Consider the following 8181-nt stretch of genomic DNA (forward strand, 5'->3'; position numbering starts at 1 on the left):
ATCAGCTGAAGGCTTTCTGTAAGGGTGGAGACCAAGTTTTTTTTTTCAGCTGCATAAAGACTTGGTATCAAGGAAGATAATGATTCTTAAAAATAACTTTATTCATACAGTGCCATGGCAATGTTTCTTCATGCCAAACAACTCCTGATGTACACCTAGCATTGCTGCTTTGGGCTCAGAAATCAGTTTGAGTGTTCCTTTGTATGAAACAATTTAAGCAGATCTTAATGAAGCAAACAGGCAGGAACCCTAGCGAGTGCAGTTTCGTTGCAGCGAGGTGCTCGGCTCCAGTTTGGGTGGGTTAGCTCTGGAGCAGGAGGAAGGAGCCTTTATCAAACTGCCTAGGGCAGCAGAATGAAATACACCCAGCTAGTATCAGAAACATGTCACAGCTGGCCTATTTCCAGAAGGCTGGGAAAAACAGCAGCTGCCCTGTCAAGTTCAAAGAGCGCCTGACATTACTGGACAGCGGGCAGTATCTGTCAAGAGACTGTTCAACCACAGGAGTGTTTCAGGATCTGCTTTTATTCTAGTTACTGAAGACGTTTCTAATTAATGACTGATATTAACGTCTGCTATTAAAAGTAACATCCAGTGGCATCTTTCTGATTGCGTGCAAAAGTTGTTGGCATAAGTTCTGTGCAACTTCTCCCAAGCGGACGAAAGCATTAGTCCTTTTTTGCCCTTCTGGGTGAGCAATTTCTTTGTTCTTCCTGCCAACCAGCGCATTTCTGGATCCTAAGCATTCCTGCTGGCACCCCATTATGGAAGGAAGAACAGATTTACAAAAGCAGAAATATTTGCTGATATTACAGGAAGTTTGTTAGCTGAGATCAGCAATGGATTTAGTAGATGACCAGTTTTGTTCTTACTGGTATGGGAGCCACTGATGTTTCCAGGGCAGGGTCAAGGGAGGTGATCTGGCGGTATCTGGAAGCTGCACATTTTCTAGCTAGATGATGCAAAAAGGTTGGAGAGCCAACGTTGTGATTTCTCTGGAACGCACAGCTTTTAGAAGGCAAAATAATTTAATAAATAATGGTTTGTCTCTGAGTGGTTTCCTGATTTCTAAATTATTTTATCCTCTCTAACCGTCCAGGAATACCTCAGAGCTCAGGCCTGGCAAATCATGGCCTGCATGAATGTTGGCTGTATGTAACTTTTTTAAAAGACTTACTAAAACCTTGCTTGGTATCCATGATACCCCAACAGTGGGGTACCTGGAGACAACAACTCAGCATTTAGCATATGGAGACACTTGCACTTGAAGTAGCGTCCTTTGAGTTAGATCTTCAGGTCACCCACTGTCCATTCATCAATCCCTCTGTGACCCCATTTTTTCTCCTACCATTGCCATTGCTGATGGGTGACTAAGAAGGAATCAACAGAATTTATCTGTGCTTTTTTTTTTTTTTTCCACAAGACAAGCCTCCTAAAAAAGCAAAGAGCACAATGATTTTTCAGCAGATTAACAACTGAGATTTGTTTGTGCAGACAAAATGAGCAAAAATGGAGAACTCAAGGAATATCAAACTGTGATCCTGAGATAAGCACCGACATTTTTAATCAAGTGAAAAATCAGAAAGGAATATTTTACTAGATGTTACATAGTGTTTATCAAAATATGAATTTAGTGTGCAAGTGTTCTGTCTTCATCACGGCCACAGAGAAATCTCTCCACTTTTACTTGTAATTGAAACTGTGCAACGTTATTTTTCTGGCCTTATGGTTCAAATGGGAGAGGAAGCCAGGTGTACCAAAATGACATTTGCCTCGCAAAAGCAAAGCAGGACAAAGGGCAGGGACAAGATCTGTTAGGAAACCCAGATTGTTTCCTTCGCTATGCAGTGAGCATTCCTGAGAGGTGTTTTTCTTTGTGCCAGTAACAAGGCAAATTCCTGTTCCCTTCATTCATTAGCCCTTGTATCAATAGTCTTTTCCAGAAACCTGTGGAACCCAACAGCTTCTATGTGACACTCTGTCAAATTAATATGACTGATGGCAGCCACATTACTCTGCCAGTTTAACTGGAATTAGAGGTTATGGGAATCTCAGGGAGCACGGGGTGGACAAACGTCCACATTACAATGTGCTTGTGCAGCAAACTCCAAGGATCACACAGGTGTAAATGGCCTTCTGGGAGAAGGGCTATATGTGGGAACCATGCTTGCTGAAGTCAAGCAGCTTCTTTTAGCCAACAGTTTGTACTGTACCTTCAACTTCAGTCAGAACGGAAGGCTGGCTGACTCCAAACACAGGTGGTTGGTGCTGGCAGGAGGTCTTGCCGTCAGGAACACAGAAGTGGGGCAGAGACATGGGATTCCCCACTTTGCTTAGTTGCTTTTGAAGGAATGAACAGGTTAATCTGCTTTCATTAGGCACCTGAGTGCAAGACGTACCTGCATCCCTCCAGAAACATTTCTAAATGGTTGCAGAGGACTCAGCTGTGTCACTAGAGGCTCCCTAGCTGTGAGCCGGACAGGATTGTTTTTTAAAAAATCTGTAACCTGTTGATATCAGCATGGGTAAATGGGCTTACCTGGCTGTAACGTGAGGACAAACTCAAAAGATGATGAGAGGAGGTGGTACGGCTATCTGAGCAACAGGGGAGAACTGAGGAAGACCAACAAAAGGCTCCAAGGCAGCAATCTGATCAGAGAACTCGCTGACGGAGGCTGTATTTGCTGAGGCTTGCAGATCCAGCTGGCACCGTCTCAGCACAGACCGGGCATCAGGTGGCAGAGCTCACATGCCAAGGCTGCTGCCTCCCATGCAGATTGTGGCAGCTGTTCAAGTATCTCAGAAATCTTTTCTGGGCAGATTATAAGGGAAGCGGAGACACGAAGCGCACGCCAGGCTGGGAGGGAACTGCCCATCAGGACTCCCCTCCCCTTTGCAGGTCCTCTCGAGTTGTATGGCACAAGCTGGCAAAATAGTCATTCAGATCCTCAAACAGTAAGAGCTGTTCTAGGAAAAACACCAGACCCTGGATCTGAATTTGGGTTAAATGTGCAAGACTGAGATGGGCAATAAGGGCAAAGTCAGATACTTCAGTGGAAAAGGTGCCTTAAGAACTCAGTTTACACTTAAAAAGGGAAATAAGTCCATTTTTATGATCTCAAGATAAACAACCTGGCAGTAGGGAGTCAGAATTCCTATGTATTATCTATCACCCATTCAGGATCCCACTTTACCTGGTGGAAAATACTTTCAGAAATCTGTCCTTAAAAATCCCTATGAGACAAGGATGGGAAGTGGATGGGAAGTGCTCTGAAAAGGACTGCCAAGCCCCATTCTAAGGGGAGAAATAGCCTTTCTTCTGGGACAGAGAAAATAGGACCTCCTCTGAACCTTCCTCTAAAGAGAGGGCTAAAAACTTGATGGTCCTGGTAAAAAGAAATAATCTTGAAGCTTTTTCAAGCTACCTGGCTCCAGACACTAATCATATTTAGCAAACAGTACATTTTAATTAACAGCACAGGTTAATTGCAAACAGAGCACCTGTACCTCTAACTGCAGAAATCTAAGATGCCATGAAGTACTGAGCAGAGATGGCAGTTTTGCCAAAACTCTGCTCTTAATTTTATCTATTAACTGAAAGCCTTTCCTCAAAACGTACGTCTGTAATATCTGATGGGCTAACACAAGTCTTAGACAGTGATACCATCAAGTTTTTAAATCCACCAAGGTTTATCTAAATCTCAGGTTGTTTGGTTTACTTGGAGTCTGGAAAAGTTTACCAGAATTCAGTTCCCTTTTGATGTAAATATTGCTTGACAGTATCAGAAAGGCTTTCCAAAGGGAAGTGAGACACACTACAGCTCCTGTCTCTTTGAACCCCTTCCAGGCACATCTTAAATTACAAACTTACAGACCAACTAGTGTGGTCATACTACTGATGAGTTTAAAAAGAATGTGAAGTACAATGATGCTGATCTTCTGTTTAATTGCCACACAAATCAGATAATTGGATACAGAAGACTCAAATATAAGCTGAGTATTAGACAATAAAAAAAGGGAGAAAAAACACCTGTGCAAAATTACTGTGTTTTCAGTGATTTATGTGACATAGCTGAAAATCATCGGAGGGATTTAACTACTATTTTGGAAAATATTCTTGATGCAAATGAGAAATCATGATCATTTAGATAAAAGCTTCACGTTTTCCTTTATCAACAGCCTTTGAAAGAAGTAACAATGAAGTTTGGTATTCAAACTGAAACCTCCATTTTCATAGTCAAAACATATGGCAGGACATGATGTGATTTATTTTAGGGCAAAATGATGTCACAAATCACTGGAAAATATGGCAAAACCCAAGAAACTTGTAGGCATCAAGACCTGAATGAATCACTTCTATTATTCAGCCCAACTGTCCAGGGAGTCTTGTGTAAAAAGTTCATTCTTTTCAAGCTAGTCTAAATTAAGGAACTGACTTTCTCATTTCATACTCTCATGTCAGGATTTAAGGATGTTTAGTTAGCAGCAATTTGGAGAGTTTAAAAACTTTATGCAACCTAGCTACTGCAGTTCCTACTCCACAGGAAAGCCACAGGAAAACTTTTTGGACATATCACCCGAGTATTTCAACTTTAGATTAAAGGCCTCCTCCCTGCCTTGAACTTGGCAGACTTCAGGGATGGCCAATGGTGTAACTCAGACATTTGAAGTTAAATTGAGTAAGCTACCTGCACTCTGGAAGAAACTAAAATTGATACACTGTAGGGATTATCAAGACTATGAGCACTGCTGGCTGCATTTAACTTTAGCGACTTTTTGTTTTGTTTTGGAGGTATCTAGGCTCAAAACTATAGGGCAGCTGCATGGCTGCATGCCAGAAGGAAGCTCTCACAGCGAAGCTGTTTGCAATGCATTGACCTATTTTTAGTATATGCTTCGGGAGTGAGTTTCCTCCCTCTGCCCCAAGCCTCTGTAACACCCTCCACTGGCAGGCAGGAACTTGGCTGCAGTCTGCGCAGGAGCACGTATTTTCTTTGGGTACCGGGGTGAAAAAAGGGTATTGCATGTGTGCCAAGTGATGTGCCAAGTAAAGTATCCAGGGAATAAAAGGCAGGGCAGCACCAGCCCTGGTTGGTTTCTTCTCGTCCAGACTGTCGTTTTAGAACCAACGCAAGCACGCAGAGAACTCTGTCTAAACAAAACAGAAGATCATCTCTAGCAAAAGTTCAGATGAAGGTTTAAGATTGCTGCCCTAATTCTGTAAAGACTGGGTAACAGTTCAGTCACCCCAAACTCTGTATCATCACAGAGCACATGTGCACACAGTGAAGAAAAATCAGTAAGTTGTGTGCAATAATCCCACACATTTGTATGAAGTACACTTCGTGCACTAAAAACATGTGTTGAAGTTTTTGGTCATATTCAATCAGGAATTTGGGAGTAATGAAGTAGTCCCGAAAATCTGAAACAGAAGAGTGGATAATGCCATTTGCTGGGTGGTGACGGAAAGTTCATAACCACGCAGACCTGTGCCACTCCACAAGAGCATGGTATTACTACCACAAGTGCTATTTTAAGTGAAAAGATGAAAAAGGAAATGCATGGCTCTGAGCCTTAAGGTCAAGCACAGGACCTCTGCCAGTACAGAGTTTTACTTCCAAAAAGTGGTTCTGACTCCTTGCAGAAGGCTTTAGAGTGGAGGAGAGGAAAAAAAAAAAAGCTGGTAGGGATTTCCATTAGCCTTATCCCCAGCACCTCCAACCTACAACTGCACCAGCCCCAAAAGATGCCTACAAATATTCCCTTTAAAATCTAATTCCAGAGATTCCAGGATCTCTCCAGGAAGTGCATGCTACAGCTTAATTCTTCCTACTGCCAAGGACAATTACCCACTCTGATGTCTAAGCTAAAGGCTTCCTGCAGCAACTTAAACCTATTTTTCTTGTCCTACCTGCAATGGTGAGAACTGTTTCTTTCTTTCTTCTCTGTGGCTCTCTTACAGATTTGAAAAACACTTTTCTCTCATCACCTTAAAACAAGGCTCATTTTTAATCCTGTCATCCCTCTTAGTGCTTTTCTCTGGATTATTTCCACTTTCTTCACATTTTCCATGGAGTGCAGTGCCTACAACAGCTGGATACCGTTTTCCCAGAAAGGTGTTCTACTATTACCTAAGGAAGAAGGACCAAGACATGCATCTTACAGACTACATTCCTGTTCATACATTCCACAACGTTTGTGTTTTTTTTTTTTTTTTTTTCTAGCATATCGTTGAATCATATTCAGCTGATGAGTGGCTACAACCCTAAGAGTACTCTTCTGTACCACTGCTACTCTAGTAGCCTGTCCTGTCCCATTCTCTTTGTTCAGCTGATTATTGCTTTGGAAGTGCAAAAATTTACATATGTAAAATCAATTTTTGGATTTACTGAATCATACTCTAACTCTTTTGAACTTATCAAGTTCATTTTGAATTGTAATTGTATTTTACAATCCAGTAGTTAGCTCACATTATAGGTCTTCCCTACAATTTAACCAGCATATCCCATTCAAGTCACTAATGGAAATAGCAAATAATACCTAGTCAGAGCAGAAGCATAGAGAATGCCATTCAGTATAACCTCGCAGTCTGTCTGTGAATGATTCACAGCTCTGAATAGGGTTTTCCAAGCACGTTTTGTTTTCCAAACAAGTTTTCAAAACCTCTATTTTTAAATTGGTCTCGGACCACATTCCCATGTTTTCTTATGAAAAGTCATGAAAGTAAAGCTCTGTTCACTGCTTCTCCTCTGCTCAAAAAGTTTATCTGGGTGTAGAAGGAGCAACATTAGTCTGACACAATTTAATCTTTCTTTTATAGGCTCACAAACAGTTTCTCTGTTCCATTAGTTTTCCAGTTTAAATTACTGGCCCAGAACAGAAAGGTGGAAACAGAGACACAAGCTGAGACTTTAGACTTTACAGCATCCTTCTTTTGTCTCTAAAGCTTGAAAGTCATTTACCATATGTGGTACATGATCTAGGCACAAAGGTAACTTCTCTTGTTTTGCCTGTGCTGCAAGTCTCTTACATATGGTAGATTAAGTAGAGTTCATTAAAGCGGGGACACAGGAGCCACTGAAGTACTCACTACTCTGCCCTAACATCACGCTATATGAGGACAATGAAAGGTGTTTGGTCCTGTGTCTATGGATTCCTCTGCCATTATTCCAAGATTTCAGTGACCAGTGAATGAAGACGTCCACAAAACAGAGAAGGTTCCTCAACAATATCGTGAACCTCTTTCAATGATTCCAGCTGACTGAATGACAAACAAAAAAATACAGCACATAAAATAAACATCTATCTGGTAACTATTTACATGGCATCAAACACCATGTAGTGAACTACTCCAAACATCAAATTTGACAATAGAAAACTTAAAACTCACCTTTTCAGGAAACCCTTGCAAAGATGGATATGTAATCACAGTATTAATAATTATACTCCATCAACAATATCTGATTATTTGTCAACTCTTATTTGAAGATGATCTATGACAATTTTTTTCCCGACAAATAAGTCTGTGTTGACTGGGGATACCGTTTCCCAGGACACAGTAAATACCTAGCGCAGTAATTAAATCAACATGTCAACATAAAAGCACACAGCTCCTTTTAAAACAAACAAAAAACATTTATTTTAAAGTTTTCCCCATTACATTTCTCGACACTTGAAAAATACTGAATATTACTCCCACTCACTCTCTCGCTCTCAGCAGCTTTTTATTTGGAACAAAACCAAGCATCTTCCAAGCAATTCTTCATTTTGCTGATCTTTTACACCACATTTACATGGTTCTAACATGCATCCTGCGTCTATCCGCTCTTCTGCAACCTAACTATATTACACTCTGCGCTCTCGGTATCTATCTTACTCTAAATTATTATGACACAGCCTTCAAGAAGTCCTTAAAAGGTGAGAACGGCAACCTTTAGTGAGCCAGCCACTTCTCATTATTAGCAAGTGGTAAATACAAAGCAACTTACCCATTACACAAAGTTAGGAACAATGCACAAATACGCAGTTACCACCAAGTAAGTAGCACACTGTAAGTATGCACTCACCTGTCTTCTGGTAAAACTTTCGTGGTACTTTAACATCAATAGGGAACACTGCTTTTATGCATTCAAGTGTCAGTTTTAAAGTTCTACTTTCAGAAAAAGGACAGATATGCAAATA

This window comes from Aythya marila (genome assembly GCF_965140915.1).
Source record: "Aythya marila genome assembly, chromosome: 13".
Taxonomy (NCBI): domain Eukaryota; kingdom Metazoa; phylum Chordata; class Aves; order Anseriformes; family Anatidae; genus Aythya; species Aythya marila.